The sequence below is a fragment of the Hylobates moloch genome, unplaced genomic scaffold, assembly GCF_009828535.3.
Source record: "Hylobates moloch isolate HMO894 unplaced genomic scaffold, HMol_V3 SCAFFOLD_4, whole genome shotgun sequence".
In the NCBI taxonomy this organism is placed as follows: Eukaryota; Metazoa; Chordata; class Mammalia; order Primates; family Hylobatidae; genus Hylobates; species Hylobates moloch.
Window position 1 is genome coordinate 133,352,535 of NW_026652279.1, and position 18,151 is coordinate 133,370,685.

The following is an 18,151-nucleotide window of genomic DNA, read 5'->3' on the forward strand; positions in this document are numbered from 1 at the left end:
AAAAAAAAAAAAAGAAATTGATATCCATTTACTTGGAGGAATTACATTAACTATGTTATAAAAGGGATCACAGAATTATGTTAAGAATTATTTCCAACTGCTTACTCTTAATTGATTCTATATTAGAAATGGAAAATAAAGAGGACAGAAACACCATCCAACATTTTACCAATTAGACTATACTACCCAAGAGAAAATTAAAAACGCTCATTTCTTTTATGTTTCTTGTCCATTATAAGTAGTATTAGCATTCAGACATTCAAAACCAGCAATCAGTCAAATAATTCTTTATATTTAAAATGAGAAATAGGGCTTTTTGAAAGCTCTTATGACTAATCAAAAATACCAACTAAATTCTTGCCAACAAAATATTAATTTTTAAATGTTTGGGAAAATATTCCCCACCTGCTTTTCTAAAAATGCGACTACCTCATGGAAAATTAGTGTTTTGTAAGGTGTTAGTCAACTTTTAAACATATACATTTTGATCAAATAATTCATAAAATTTCAGAAGAAGCATATTTAATCAGTTACAGAATTTTTCACATCTTATCACAAATTTACTTGCTGTAATTGCCCTGACTACACACACACAGACACAAAGCACACACACACACACATGCTCATGTGTGTGCACATGCCAGGATCACTTAAGGTACCCTTGTGTTTCAAGAACTGCAGCATCAGAATAAACATCATCAAAATCACACACTGTTTCATTATTATTATTTCTATGGAACTCTGGCTTAAGCCAAGGAAAGTTTTTTAGGATGACAAATATTAAAGTGCAGTAGTTTGCACAGTGTATTATCATTATTTTGAGAACTAGACTAAAATAATGGAATTTGAATTATAGTAGAAAAAATTTTAAGTGATTATAATGAAAAATTACTGAAAGTCATTGTTTGCAATTGGTATCAACAGGGCTTATACAGATTTTTTAAATAGGACTTCTAAAACTTTTGTTTCAGGGGTACATGTGTAGGTTGGTTCTATAGATAAACTGCAGGGGTTTACTGTACATACTATGTTGTCACACAGACAAAAAAACATAGTACCCAACTGATAGTTTTTTTGAGCCTCACCCTCCTACCACCCTCCATCCTCAAGTAGGACCTGGTGTCTACTGTTCACTTGTGTCCATGTGTACTCAGTGTTTAGCTCCCACATATAAGGGAGAACATGAGGTGTTTGATCTTCTGTTCCTGCATTAGTTTGCTTAGGATAATGGTCCCCAGCTTCATCCATGTTACAGCAAAGGATATTATTTCATTCTTTTATATGTCTGTGTAGTATTCTGTGGCATATATGTACCACATTTTCTTTACCTGTTCTACCATTGTTGGGCATCTAGGTTGATCTGCTATTGTGAATAGTGCTGTGATGAACATACTCATGCATGTGTCTTTATCATAGAATGATTTATATTCCTTTGAGTATATACCCAATAGTGGGATTGCTGGGCTGAATGAGGTTTTAAGTTCTTTGGGAAATTTCCAAACTGCTTCCTATTCTACAGTGACTTAACTAATTTACATTTCAACCAGAAGCGTATAAGTATTCCTTTTTCTCCGCAGCTTCATCAACATCTATTTTTTGACTTTTTAATACCAGCTATTCTGACTGGTATGAGATGATATCTCATTGTAGTTTTGATTTGCATTTCTCTAATGATTAGTGACACTAAACACTGTTTCATATGCTGTTGGCCACATTTATGTCTTCTTTCAAGAAATGTCTGTTCATGTTCTTTGCCCACTTTTTAATGGGGTTGTTTATTTTTTGCTTGTTAATTTAAGTTCCTTATAGATTCTGGATATTAGTCGTTTGTCAGATGCATAGTTTGCAAATATTTTTTCACATTCTGTGGGCTGTATACTTACTCTGTTGAAGTTTCTTTTGCTGAGCAAGAAGCCCTTTAGTTTAATTAGGTCCAATTTGTCAATTTTTGTTTTTGTTGCAATTGCTTTTGGTGTCTTCATTATAAAATCTTTGCCAGGGCCTATGACTAGACTGGTATTTCATAGGTTTTCTTCAGAGGTTTGTTTTAGGTTTTACATTTAAGTAAACCTAGTTTTAGGTTTTACATTTAAGTCTTTAATCTTCAATCTTGATTTTTGTATATGGTATAAGGAAGAGGTCCAGTTTAAATCTGCATATGGCTAGTTATCCCAGTACCATTTACTGAATAGAGAGTCCTTTCCCCTTTGCTTATTTTCATCAACTTTGTTGAAGACCAAATGGTTGTAGTGTGTGGCTTTATTTCTGAGTTCTCTCTTCTCTTCCACTAGTCTGTGTTTATTTTTGTAACAGTACCATGCTGCTTTGGTTACTGAAGCCTTATAGTATATTAATAGTGTGAAGTGAGGCAATGTGATGCCTCCAGCTTTGTTGTTTTTGCTTAGGTTTGCTTTGGTTATTCAGGCTCTAAAATAAGACTTTGAAGGTGTAAGTGATGATAATACTGATTTTTGGCTATTCCTTAGAGAAAAGGGAAATTTTCTATACGGATGGATGATACACTCATATATGTGGCTAAGGGCTTGTACAAGAAAGCTGTTTTCAGCAATGTATATAACAGTAAAAAACTGGAAACTTCATATTTTAATCACTGTAAAAATGGAGATATACATGACCAAATTTTAACATAATGGAATATTACACAGCATAGCTAAATTTTTCACCATTAAGAAAGCTCACATATAAAATGAGCAAAAAGTTGTTTTACATTTGCTATTGTGAATAGTGCTGTGATGAACATACTCATGCGTGTTTCATTCACCATCTATGAATATATGCAACATACATTCGCCATATAGGAACATACATAATATAATGATATTATAGTTTTAAAGCATGCAAAATATATATGGCATTATTTTGCATGCTTTAAAACTATAATAAAATCATTATATTATGTATGTTCCTATATGGTGAATATATGTTGCATATATTCATAGATGGTGAATGAAATCTTTGCCCTGGCAAAGATTTTATATACGCAAAATACATATGGCATTCTTTTGCATGCTTTAAAACTATATATGCAATATATAATGGATATATAATATACATTATTAATTGTAAAAACATATAAACACCAAATTCGGGATGATGGATACCTGTTGGAAGGGAGGGAAATGCAATTAGGGAAGAATAAACCAAGGGCCTCAATTATATTTGTAGTATCTTATTTCTTATGTTGTGTGGTGGTTAATGAACTCAGATGTTCATTAAATAAATATATAATCATCTTTTTATTTTGTCTGAAATATGCAAAATTTAATAAAATATAAAGGCTGCTTGGTGATGCTTGTCTTAGGGAAGAGGAATACAATGAAAAATCTTTCAATGATATGGTATATCCAATATTTTGATGAAATTAAAACAATTGATTTTCATTAAGCTAATAATTCCTTTTTTAACAACAAAAAAGAATATTTCATTCTTCACTTATCATGTACCCTCAGTTCTCTCTGCTTGGACTTTCATTTCCACTACTATATTGAAACTATCTCTATCAAGGTCATTAACTTGTGTAAATTTATAGTCAGTACTTTGCTTTTACATGAGTTAACATTCCAACAGCATTCAAGACACTCATGTCTTTGAAACATTTTGAACCCTGTCTTCTCTGTAATTCAACTAGTATTCATCTTGCCACAATGGCCAATCCTTCTTCTTTACTGGTTCCCCATGCTCTAAACTGCTCTGGAGTTCACACATGACCTCCATTTTGCCAAATTCAATAGTTAATTCGGTTCTAATCTGTAATAGTTAATTTTATGTGTCAACTTGTCTGGGCAATGATGCGATGTCCCAATACATGATTAAGTATTATTTTGGGGTGTTTCTGCTGGAAGAAATTAGCATTTGAATCTCCTAACTACATAAAACAATTTGCTCACCCCCAATGTGGATAGGCATCGGTGAATATTGAGTGCCTGGATATTTTTTTAAAGGGCAAAGAAAGGAAGAATTGTTTCTTTCTGCTTTACTGCTTGAGTTGAGACACTGATCTTCTGTCCGTGGACTGGGACTTAAACTAATGGCCTTCAGAATCAATCTAGAACTACATCTCCAGTTTTTCTAGGTCTCCAGTTTGCATATAACACAGCATGATACTTCTCAGCCTCCATAATCTCATAAGCCAATTTCTTATAAGTCTCTTTTTATATGTCTATGTCTATACCTATTTATATCTATATCTATATATTTTGGTTCCATTTCTCTGGAGAAACCTTACTTTATCAAATAACTTTATTTGATTGATCAGTAACACCACATTGAATCACTACCTTCTCCTCCAAGTAATTTTTCACTTGGCTTTCAAGATAACATGCATTTATGGTTTTTCCTCCTGCCTTATTGCCAGGTTCTTCTTATCATCCCACACTGGCTTTTCTTCATCTCCCTAATATCCCAGACTATGCGCTCATTTCTTTATCTATACTCCCTCTCAAGGTGTCCTAACCAATCTCATGGTTTTATATGCCATCTGTAAGCTGATGACTCTATACTCTATGCTGATGATTCTCAAATCTACATCTCCAATTGTGACTTCCCAAAGACTAATATATACTATTGCCTATACGACATTTCCACTTTGACATCTAGCAACTCTATTCAATTAAAGGGACCTACACTGAATGTTTTACTTTAGTGACCGAAATGGAATTGTCTCCCTCACCCTCTGTACAGCTTTTTCTCAGATGTCATCCCTATCTCCATATATGCGGCCACTATCTGCCCATACCTCAGGCCAGCCATTTGTAGGCATCTTTGATTCCCCTTTTTTCTTTCAAATTTCACTTCTCATTTAATGGCAAGTTCTTTCAGTTCTGCTTCCAAAAAATATTCTGAATCTGACTGCTTTTTACAAACTCTACTGCCTCAGCTCCAATTCAAGTCACCAAAATTACCCCTTGAATAACTGAGAGACAGCATTGTAAAAGCCTCTCACTTTTCACTCTTCAATTTTACAGAGAAATGCCAATGTTAACTGTCTAAATCATGAACCAAATCACATCTCTCCTGTATTTAACATCATCTAATAAATCCTTATTATATTTAGAATAAAATCACAATGCTTTACCATGACCTTAGGCCCTACATGATCTGGCTCCTAACTCACCACATAGTTCTACACTTGTATTACTCCATTCTCATGCTGCTAAAAGGACACACCTGAGACTGGATAATTTATGAAAGAGGTTTCATTGACTCAGTTCCACATGGCTGGGGAGGCCTCAGGAAACTTACGATCATGGCAGACGCAGAAGCAAACATGTCCTTACTCACAAGGGGGCAAGAGAGAGAAGAATGAGAGCCAATAAAGGGGGAAGCCCCTTATAAAACCATCAGATCTCATGAGAGCTTATTCACTGTTACAAGAATAACATGGGGGAAACCACCCCTATGATTCAATTACCTCCCACCAGATCCCTCCCACAACACGTGGGGATTATGGGAACTACAAATCAGGATGAGATTTGGGTGGGGACACAGCCAAACCATATCAACACTCAACCCACAAGAGCTTTTTTTCTGTCCTTTTAAACCTCTAAGCTTGTTTCCTTTTCAGTCCCTTTGCCCTGCTCCTCCTCAGGTCCATCCTATTCTCTCACTCAGATCTTTACGTGGCTATCTTCTTTCACCAGTCAAATTTCATTTTCAAGGTCTCCTCCTCAGAATAGTCTACTATGAGCCCCCAACTACATAATCTCCCATTGCTTTACATCACATTAACATCTTTTATTTTCAGATGAAATAGATTTTCATCTGAAATTATCTTTTTTGTACATTCTTTGCTTATTTCTTACACTAGAATATAATCTCTTTGAGGGGAAGGACTTTTCAGTTTCACTTACCAATGAATCTTCATTACCTAGAAAAGTGCATGGCACAAAACACATGCTTAACACATATTTGTTTTTTCTTTTCCAAATTTTAAGATTCACGGGGTACATGTGCAGGTTTGTTATGCGTGTGTGATGCTGAGGTGGCTCAACAAATATTTGTTGACTGACTGACTGAACATTCTCACAAGTTACCAGGTGAGTAAATCATTTAATCTCATTTACTTTTGGGTTATTTTCTTTACTTTTAGTAGTCATGTATTGGTCCTAGGGGCTTAACAGATATTAACAGAGTCTTTCAGCCTTCAGTATATACTGGTGTGGTAGCCAGACTACAAGATGGTCTCTAATGATTCTCACCTTCTGCAGTTTATAACTTTGTAGAATACTCCCCCACATTGTATCAGAGATGTTCTATGTGACCAACAGAACATGGCAGAAGCGACATTGTGTGACCTCTAAGGCAAATCACAAAAGCCACTTTCACCTTGGATCACTCATTCTGTGGAAAGCCAGCCATCACGTCATGAAAATCCTTAAGCAGCCTCTATGGAGAGGTCCATGTGTTAAGGAACTGAAAAGCCTCTGGCCAACAGCCAGTAACAATTTATATCCATATGAATAAGCCATCTTAAAAGCAGATCTTCCAGCTCCCATCAAGTCTTCATATGACTGCAACTCTGTACCATCTTGGCTGAAACTTCATAGGAGACCCAGGGCCAGAACCTCCCAGTGAAGGTCCTTGTTAATTCTTAATTAACAGATATTATATGAGACAAGTGTTTATTGCTGTTTTATGCAGGTAAGCTTGGAGGTTATTATAATACAGCAATAGGTAACTAATAGGATTGGTCTCCACTGATATTTTCATTTCCAAGTCCCCAAATGTATTTGAAGGTGAGAAATAATATGTGAATAACCACCTTATGCTGCGTCCATGCCTTTCACCCCGTTTGGCTTACTGCTCTGTCTTAAAATGTTAGGTCACTCTTTCCTGCAATCCCTGTACCTCAGTGAACCTAGGATATCGCAATTAAGAGACAAGAAAAGAGGGTCTTCTGGGTGTCTAATAACTTTGCTTTCAGCTCTGTAACACAATGCTGCTCAGCCATAATTTAAAAGGTTGGCTAGTTTTTTGGGAATGAAAAAAGAAAAAAATCACATATTCAAAAGAATCTGCATATGTAAAATGGAAATAAGAATAGTATTCACTTTATAGATGCTTAGAAAGGAACAAATGAGAGAGTGCACATAAAGCTGTTAGCATAATGACTGTTCCATGGTTAGTGCTAAACAAATATTGGCTATTTTTATTGACTTTTATTTTACCTGGCTCCTTTTTTTATTTGAATAGGCTTTTAATTCACTAAAATAGATTAGTGAAAATAGTATATTATAAACTCCTAACACTACACAATAGCTGATGATTTATGTGAGAGAAATGTTTTTTAAAACCTGTTATCATAAATTGAGAATAGACTTTTCAATACATATGTATTCAGAGAAAAAAATTAAACTGAAAATTAACCAAGGGCTATGTTATCTAAATTATAATAAGAGATTGTCATCTTAACACATTGAAAACTAGAGAGGGATGAGCAAGAGACTAAAAATGAAGCAAGAAAGTAAAAGCAGCAAGAGATTGACTCGAATGTCATTATCTTATTGCCTTTTGGAACTAAAAATGTATTGTTTCTCATATAAAGCAAAGCACTGAAAACTATTTGGCAGCAAGGTTATTATTTCACATATAATTACATCTCGTACGGAGGTACATTGGCAGACATGTGGTGGCTAAATTGTCCATTTTCAACTGGAAAAAAGAAATGCAGTTCTTTTACCACTTACATTAGTCAAGAAGATAGCCGCCCACAGGAAGACATAAAGACTTATTTGACACTAGATCTATAACCAATGATTTTAGTTATCACTTGAAATTAGTGAGAATTTTGAAATAGGCTTAAGAATTTTTGAAGAGCAATTTGGCACCACAGTGTAACAGCAGATGAAACGCAAAAGTTAAAACAATTAAATAAATAAATAAAAAAGAAAGAAAGAAAAGTGAAGAGAAAATGCGATTTTCATGTTTTGACTGTGTTTAGATTTAGGAGTTTCTAAAATAGGATTTCTCTTAGGCAGATAACCTCTGAAAACACAGATGTACTAATTTACCATTTTTGAAAATAAATTAAGCATTTGATTAAATTATCTTCTATATAAACATATTAGATAAATCTTGAGTCAATGAATATAATAAAACATTATCCAGGGTGCCAACAACTAAGAGGATTATTTATAAAAGTCAGACAACTAAATTCTAACCCTCTCAGCTGCCTATTCTGAATATTTATTAAGTCATCAGAAGAGTCCTGGTAATTACAATTTTAGATGAGTATGGTCTGCAGATATGTGTAATATAGATATAATACCAAATGTTTATATACTTGAAAAATTGGAGAAAATGTTACCATCTGAATTCCTCTTAGGGATAACTCATAGCTCTATGAAATAAATACTTATGTTAACCAAGGTATGGAGTGTAATGTTCCTAAGTATATTCAAGTTATAAAAATGTGCCAAATAGGGTGGCTATAGTCAATAAAGGTACATTTTAAAATAATTGAGCGTAATTGGACTGTTTGTAACTCAAAGGATAAATGCTTGAGGGGGTGAATACCCCATTCTCCATGATGTGCTTATTTCACATTGCATGTCTGTATCAAAACATCTCATGTACCCCATAAATATATACACATACTTTGTAGTCACAAAAATTTTAAAAATAATAATAATAAAGTACAAATGTGCCTATAAGTTGCTATGTATGCAATATGGAGAAGAGAGGAATTTTTCCCCTTTTGAGGCTGAGAGAAAAGACATAGAGATGATGGGAACAGAGACTGGAACTAAGGAGAGGGGAAGGTGGCTCAGTAAAGTCAAACATACAAAATGCTGAGTGTGCATATGTGTGTGTGCATGCACATGAATTGTTAAAATATTTTATTTTCAAAGATAAGAGAGCATGCAGCAGAAAGGATTTCAAGGACATAAGCCCTCAAGAAGTCTCAGGAATCATGGAGAAGGATCAGTTTGGATATTCTCAGGTCCTAAAACTGAGAGTTTGGGGTAAATTCGCTTTGCTCTTCAATGAACAGAGAGATACTAGTCAACTACACTGTGCCTGTTGCTTGGTAAATTGTTCCTTCCTTTACACTTATGATCTTCCATCATTAAGTAAACAATGTTTGTATTAGTTGGGCCTCTCAACTCACCTTTTTTGAATTCTATGAGTTTTCACTGTATAATTGATGTCATAATTATATAGTAAACCACTGAAAGGAACTTTTAAAATATAAAAGACTTTGGGGAAGAAAATGAAAGTGTAGGCAATAAGCAAGTAAAGATAAGAAGGATAAGAGAATACAGAGTGAGCATGTTGAATAAATTCACTCTAATTTTGTGCTTGCTCTCCTATGAGATTACCTTTTCCTCCGAAAATCTTCAAATTCCCAACTGTTCACATTTTCGTGATCACTTTTATTCAGAGTTCTGATTTCTGCTGACCTGTCTTGCCTTTCACAGTTTGCATACACTATTCACAAACCTGGCTGTGAAAGAATCCCTTTTCGGGATTCTGGGCAGGTGAGTATATATGTGTAAAGCATATAAGTACAGAAAATTTTACTGAGGTTTGGGGTAACATGAGAATAAAATTTCAGAACCACACAGCAAATGTCTTACCATAAAATATTAATACAACATCCTTCATCACCAAGAATTTTCACCACCTGTGCTTTCATTAGCCATCCTGACCCCTGCTCAGAGGGCCTTTCTCTTCACTCTCTGTACCTTATCACCTACTTTGCTCTTTCTCCCTTAAGTTAATCTCCGTTTCTTACATGGAGGAGCCTATCTTTTTGTTTCAGAATCTCTCTGTATTAATCCATTCTCACACTGCTATAAAGAACTGCCCGTGGCTGGGTGCAGTGGCTCACACCTGTAATCCCAGCACTTTGGGAGGCCCAGGTGGGCGGATCATCTGAGATCAGGAGTTCGAAAGTAGCCTGGCCAACATGGTGAAACCCTATCTCTACTAAAAATACAAAAATTAGCCAGGCGTGGTGGCGCGTGCCCGTGATCCCAGCTACTCAGGAGGCTGAGGCAAGGGAATCACTTAAACCCTGTGGGGCGGAGGTTGCAGTGAGCTGAGATCGTGCCACAGCACTCCAGCCTGGGTGACTGAGTGAGACTCCATCTCAAAACAAAACACAAAAGACATAAAACAAAAACAAAACGGATAAGAACTGCCTGCGACTGGGTAATTTACAAAGAAAAGAGGTTTAATTGACTCACAGTTCAGCATGGCTGGGGAGGCCTCCATTCAAAGTTTAAAATATGTAATATAGCATTTTTATGATTGATAGCATTTTTTAACTTAGAAGAAAAATATGGTTTATTATATCATAAAAAGCAAACAGAAACATATACAAATTGCCAGATTTTATCCTTACTCTATTTTTTTATTTTTAGTTATTATGAGTACATAATAGTTGTGTATAATTATTGATGTTTTAATGCCTTTTTCCTGATCTGAGAAATGAAATTCAATGGTAATATGCAATATATCTCTTAGGGGGTTACTTTATATATCAAAATAAATATATATACATATGAAATTATTTTGAAAACTAAGAAGTTTCCTACAAACATTTGGCAGTATTACTAATCGTTTCCTCACTGTAAATAAGGCTGGTATAGAGAGTACTTAAGCATTTTGTGAGAAGGTCTGCATATATATACATAGAGAGAGAGAAAGAAAAAGGAGAAAAAGAGAGAGAGAGGTCAGTTGAATCGGGTATACAAATGAATAAATCTGTAAATTATGATGGTGTGCATATTAGGGTAATTCTCATGCCAATCAAATAATATATTTCTTTACTCCTCACCCTGCAAAAGCATCTCTTTAGTATCGTAGCATTTTACTTCTGAGATGAAATTTTATCAGCTTAACATATTTTTTTCTTTAATTCTCCCTTGTTATGTCTTGCTAGATGCCCGAAAAGGACAAAGCTGGAGCACTAAAGGCCCATCATGACATTTATCTAGGTCTCTGGGATAAAAGGAAAGTTGGGGGTGGAGCCCATCTACAATTAATCATGGATGGTGATGTCTTTATTGGCTACTGACCTTGCAATGAGTTGCATGAGTTATAAGAAGGTTCTCTGTTACCCCAATCCCTATTTTCTTGAAGGAGGATATAAATCACTTGAGCCTCATGAATTTCTCATATTTACAAAGTATACTTCCAAATTTTCCACAGAGGATGCAGTGTAACCACTTATTTTTCCAATTTAAAAAAAAATAATTTTTCAGCTTGTTCAGATGTCACATAAGGAGGCTAATGATTGAGATGATCTGGCTGAGAGTGACCCGAGGATCCAAGGTGGATGTCAGCACGAAGCCTAGAGAGAAGCAGATAGTTTCCATCATCCTCATTTTGAGGTTGTTTGCATTACTTCTTCTCTAACCTTATGCTCGAAGCAACAATCATGGTAGATTGCCTTATTCTGTTCCATTAAGAACTGAAGCATGTAATAAATCAAATTCCATAGTGACATATCTTGCTTCAGTGGCATGATAAGTTGCTTTTTGGCTGAAATTCACATGAAGAATATCTGTATTTTGTAAATATACTTCTCCACATCCCCTTGAAACTTAAAATTTAAGTATTATATGGTACCTGGAAAAATTAATGAAAAAAAAGAAGAGAGGGGGAGTGCATCCTTCAGAAATAGCCAAAGATTTCAGTGGGCAAATACCACAGTATAAATTTTAAATAAATTTTTCTTTCTATATATAATTATACATATATTCAGCCTTGCTTTTAAAGACTCTACTTATTAAATGTAGATGTCCAAAACCACTGCACAGTAACACACTACACTCTACCATGTAGAAAAATATAACTTTACCGAGATAGAATTTTTCTTAAAAAAATTCTAGTTTTGTCTCATTAAGTCTAGGAAAAACCTATGCTGACAAAGATGACCTATTAGAGAACTGCTAACCAAATTTCAAAATTTTAAGCTGCAAAAAGGAATCTAGTTACAGACTAACATAAGAGTCATATGTTGAAATATATAGTATTAAAATATTTGGACATTAAGGAGATATTTCTCAATATTTACCCTCAACGATTGCTATTTTGACATATCCAGAGGCACAAGAGTGTATAGCATATCATTTCTGCTCCTAATGGTTCATTTACCCATGGGCAAGATAAAGACACTTGTAAATACAACTAGGATTCAAGGCAGGCTAAGAAGAGTGCATTATGATTGGAATAAACCATGATTTAGTAATTGAGAGCATAGCCTTTTATTTTAATAATAATACATTTTCATGATATATAAAACATCTGGCCCTGGTTTTAAAGAGGAGTGGTAATTGGATATGCAGAGACTGTGAGACTTGCCAGGTAGTAATAACAGCAGGAACAAACCACAGAGAAAGCAGAAGTAATAGTAATATCTGGTATCCAAGCTATGCTTACTGTATGCTGGGCACCACTATAAGCATTTACATGAGTTCATTCATTTTATTTTCACAAAAGCCCTAGGAGCTGGAACTATTATTTTCATCTCCGTTCAATAGATGAGCAACTGGAGCATGGAGTGTGTAAGTAATTTGCCTAAGTCAGTGAGTGTTGAGTTTGGTATTCAAATTCAGTCTGATTCACATCCAGGCTATTTTCAGCGTTCAGCGGACCAATCAGAATTTGAGAAACTAAAGGGATAAAACCAAAAAATACATATTGTAGGGGATCTCAGACAAAGAGTAGTCACTGATTGTTTCTGAGCTGAGAAATGACTAAAGTCTTCAGAAAGACACCTGATATCAACATGTATATTAGACTTGGAAGATAAGCGTTGTAATCAAATGGGCTGCATAAGAAGCTATTGCAATAATCTAAGACGTAGAAATGGGAAGGTCCAATTGCGAAGAAAAAAATGCTAGAATGCATTCCAATCTTTTTTTCTCAGTTGAAAATGATATTTACCTCCCTCTACCACTCCTGGATTATGTAGACTATTTAGTCTTACTTTCTTAGTGAGTTAAGTTGCTTTCTCAGAGGAAATTATAAACCTATGGAGATTATTACTTAATTCCATAAAATGAATAATACTACAGCCATGCATGCCTAGTGCCCTGAAGGAATTAACACATCTTTGAAGAACTAACTGACCTGTATGCAACAAAATCAAAACTTACTAACACATAAACCTTCTGGGTAAATATTTTTTCCAATATTTTTAGAATGCTTACATTTTTAAAATTTCACAAGAACAATTTATTATTGATTGATACCCAGTAAATATGACATTTTAATGGCAATGGATATTATATTTTTTCTTTACTATAAAAATTAAAGTCCTAATGATTTCTGTGAAATTCTTTCTCTAACATTGTTTAAAAGGGATTCTTCTCTAACTAAAAAGTCTTTATATAAATTTTCTTTTAAATTTTTTTCTGCATTTTAAAAAGAAAGCAGGATTTCACTTGGTTTGCTTCAGTGCCATCTGTGTTATTAACAAAGAAAAGCTAGCACAAGCTTAAAACAATGCAAGGGAAAAACTATGTAAAATTAAGCTAAAACTGTCAAAATGAGGCTGCTAAATTTCACAGGGATCAAATTCCAGTACACTGAAAATGTTTCTTGGGGATGCCTAGAATTTCTCACCTCATTAGGTGTGAAAAAACGTAAATTGAGCCCTGGTTTAATTTTTTTTCAAAATTTTGTCTATGAAGAGAACAGTTGGGGAAACAAAGCTCTCCATAGTTTTCGGTCTTGTATTTGGAGGAGTGAGGAAAATGATTGAAGGCTGCACCCTTTATAAATTCTGGGCACTTGCTCAGTGACTGTTTTTGAATCTTCAAGTCATTTATGAAATAATTAATTCAGTCCCACATTTCCATTTTTTTCTAGAACACAAAATAAGCACTCTCTTTATAAAAGAAAATGGAGGGAGATTGAGAGTCAAAATATCTGGTCAAGTATAATATGCCGAGACCAATTCCAACATCCAAAACTCATGTATTCTGAGTCAAACTATTCAGCTCTAGATACTGCATTTCTTAAAAGTCCCCATGTCTAAATTTCAGGAATACCTGTCTGCCTGCCAGACATCTAGGTGGGATTTAGCTCTACGTGCATATTAATACATTCAATTTATAAAGGTTGAAAACTCTGACTCATTGCCCATCAAGTTAAATCATAAATTCAAGATTTTTAAGTACTTAATCTGTACCATGTAATGAGATTTATATTACAAATCGAAAAAAGAAGCGTACTTACGATACAGTCCAAAATAAAACTACCTAGCATAAGTGTGAATGCGTGCCTCCAAACTGTTTATTTTCTACACATTTTCCCCCAGTGTCTATAAATGGAACAGCTTTTATTATCCCTTAATCCTGTACCACAAAATCCGACTGTCCTGCAAGGCATGTAAAATTCTACATCATACCACTAAAATTGGGCATCTTTTTATAATCATGTTTAAGAGCATTCTGTATTCTCTACAGTTTAACTCAAATATTTCTCTTTTCTTACCAGAAAAGTAGAGACCACTGAACACACACCCACATTTGATACATAAAACAGTCATACATTTCCATGGCAACTTGTACTTTTTACTGCTAAAAGTGAAACATAGTTCAAAAGTGAGTAATACAAAAGGTCATTTCATCTTCCAATATCCAAAATATTTTTACACTCTACTTCCTACACACTTTCACCCTCAAAAGAAAAGGACTTGGAAGACTGGAATAATAAAGAGTAATTATAATAGAGTTTAATGAAGTTTGAAACTATGGTATTTTATATTAGCGAATGTGTTATAATTAACTCTGGTAAATGATACCAAAATGAATATTTTAGCCTTCATGATTCCAGGCAAAAACCTGGAGGGAGAAATCATTGTAATCATACTATCTTTTATAAAATAAAGGGGAGGAATAAATCTCTGTTATTACGCTAAAACACAGTTTCTAATGTATTTTGTTGGGGGTAGGGGGAACCTGCCAAGGAGGGGCTATCTCGGTAACAGTGTTTATAGAGAAATGGTAACTTCCAGCCAATGAGGTTAATGCTGATAGATAATGTCCTATGGATATTTTAGAAGACAGTATTGATCCATTGTCTGCTTACTTAACTAGAGGATAATAGGCTGGTTTCACTGGGAGGTTGAAATACTTAGAATTTGTATCTTTTTTCTAACTAAAAGGAATCGACTTTTATTAACTGGAGAACAGAATAAGAGGGAAAATGATGGAGGATAACACACGTTTATTGCCACCCTGGCAACAAACAATGAGAATTTAAAACTTACTACATTATTGATAACATACTAGAATTTGCAAAAGAGTACAAAAGACATCTTGTCCTCTCTGAGCTTATACTATGCATAAGGAAGTACAAAACCAAGACTATAGAATACTTATGATGTATTTCATCCTCATGAATGGGAGCCGTTTCCCAATGTCAGTTAAGCAAATGTTCCTACCTCCGTTAGGATTCTCAGATGGAAGGGATTTACGAAACCTGGGATCTTAATGAACAGGGCAAGAACAGTAACATTTAATTTTCATTTCACAGGTCTAATAGAAAAATGCAATGTTGAGACCAGAAACTGGAAACACATCATGTCTTTTTTTTTGCTTGCTCTAAAACTGTGTGTGTGTGTGTGTGTGTCTGTGTGTGTGTGTGTGTGTGTTGAATATGCCCTTTATCAGAAATATTCATCTTCTTCTTGATATTTTGAGGCTCTTCCTCCACAAGATATTTCTGTGCAAGGGAAATTGTCATTTAAACATACAATGTAGTACTTTTCTGTTTAGGCAAGTAGAGTTTAAGTACATTTTCTTAAAGCATCTCAGTAAATGTTGACTGACAAACTACCACAAGTAAGGACATCTTGCCTCAATTTTTTTGGTTTGGACCTACACACACATCCTGTTGAGATGTCTTTGATTCCCCTACTTATCTAATTGATAGCTTACTAGGCCTCTCCACTCAATTCTATCTGCAGATTAACAAGGCCTCCCTGTGCTTGGAGAAACAGTGAATAAGACAGTGAGTTTTAGCAGCAAAAGGCATAGGACTCCTTCCTTGGGTTTATATGTGTCTGGGTTTGATGGGCAGCCAGTTATGAGGGCACCTCCTATAAATCCAGTCACCATTTTCCCATTTCACCCACAACACTTTCATGGCAAATTGCCAAGTACACTCTATGACACTTTATCTCCCAATCTAGCAAAACTATCATGAAGGAAATGGGATTAGCATAGTTTTTTAATTCACACTGCCTGCTACTGTCACTTCCTTTGTTCACTATCCTAGAATACTAGGGACTATAGATTTGCAAATTAAAAAACATATCATTTTCTTTTTCTAAAATTACAACAATTTTTTGTCTATAATCTTCTAACTTCTTATTCTCTTAAAGATCGTTGACAGTAACATTGAGAACACTTCTAAAATTTCTTTAGACCTCAGAAAATAATGGTGCTTACCTGAAACCAGATCAGATGATGCAAGAATGCAGAAACATTTCACCCTCAAAGTGCTACCACCAGAAGCTCTGTCATATTATACGGCAAGGCTTTCTCTCAAGCCCATCTAATAAGTTTATGACTTAAAACCTATTACAGGAAAGATATGTAATCACTGCCCTCCTGGAGCTCTCCTCTCTGCTCGATTCAGCTTCTTTCTCTTTCTCTCTTCCATGTCTGTGGAGGATGGTCATAATAAGTCATGTTGGCATGCCTCATAACCCTAAGGTTAATTTGCAGACACAGAAACAGAATTGCTTCCAGGTGTACGAGCCTGGACAATTCCTAGTTGAACATGTTAACATGTCTCAGGAAAGAAAATACAAAACATGAAAGTGGGAGTAAGTTGGCAGCCTCAGTTGTTGAGGAAAAGGAGTGACGGAGATGAACATTAGTCCCACCCACCTAGGAGCTGCCCAGAGCACAGAAAAATTTCACCACTTGGACTTAATCACCATGGTTCCTTTGGGATTATCATCCATACAGGTGTCTCAGCTAAAAAAATTTAAGACCAACTTGTCATTGGTTTTTATTTCATACCCATCAGAACAAATTTTGATATTCCTTTCCAAATAGTTTCTCTATTGAGAGAAGTACATTTTGGTAATCTCTATCTATCTATCTATCAACCTATCGATCTGTTTATTTCCAGGTTGAGCTATTTCACCAAATCAAGTTCTCAGTATTGAGTATTTAACCTATACCATGCACAGGTCTAAATGTTAGATCTGAATTAGTTAAATCCTCACAGCAATCCTATGAAGTAGTTACAGCCACATCTTTTTGGCCCTTCCTGTTAATATTTTGAAAACCCAAACATCACTCTTTTAAGCAGAAAGTTCAGTCTCTTCTTTGCAGCCTCCTTGGTCTCTGACTGTCCAATCATCCTGAGCCACATTGGGCCTAAAGCAGCCAACCCATTTGCTAAACTCCTCAACAAAAAGGAAATGGGGAATCTGTTCAGTTCACTACTGTTGCTATTTCCACATGCACCATTGTTAAAAACTGTTCTTGGACAGTCTACCAGATACTCTTCCATGACTGCTCTGGGCCTCAAGCTATGCCAAGTTTACATTCATATATGCAGTCGTTTTCCTGTAAGCACAATATAATGCCAGGCGTTCTTAGTCCTAATGAACCCCAGCCCCACCACACAGGTATAGGTTCACCCTCCTTCTCAGTACTTAGAACTTTGGATTATGCGTAGGTCACTAGATTAAAGGTCCCTTTTGAAGCTATTGATGTCTTCTCCTACCTACGGCTTGAATCTTAGCCACCCAAGTCCACCTTAATGGATTTCCCTAGCTTTTAACCCCAGAGATCAGCAATTTGAGGGTTCAATCTCTTATTCTCCAAAAGGTTCTTGTACGCCACTTGCAGTTTTTTTCCTTCCCCATATTTAACATATCAAGTGGTGTTCTGTAGACCTTTCCTTATGGTACAGAAGATTCTGCTACCCTTTTCTCCTAAAGGACTAAATGGGATCTTTATATAACCAGGAGGCCACATAGTGCCACTTCGGTGAAAAAGATAGATGATTTCATAAGTCTTTCTCAACCAAAAATATCTGAGGTTATTTATTTTTATGTAAACTTGTAATACTTATATATAATTCATTATGTTTAAGTAATTAATGTACTTATTTCAATTTTCCCCTAAGAAACGGATCTGTTTTTTGT

The 18,151-nt window shown here is 35.1% G+C and overlaps 1 long non-coding RNA gene across 1 annotated transcript; it reads right to left on the bottom strand.

The window, feature by feature from the left end:
• Positions 1–11,186: 11,186 nt before the first annotated feature.
• Positions 11,187–17,615, bottom strand: LOC131383323 (uncharacterized). Its single transcript, XR_009213288.1, has 3 exons — positions 17,497–17,615; positions 16,434–16,649; positions 11,187–11,320 (listed from the first exon to the last, which is right to left on the bottom strand). It is a non-coding gene; the product is annotated as an uncharacterized LOC131383323 (long non-coding RNA).
• Between the last annotated feature and the right edge of the window lie 536 nt (positions 17,616–18,151).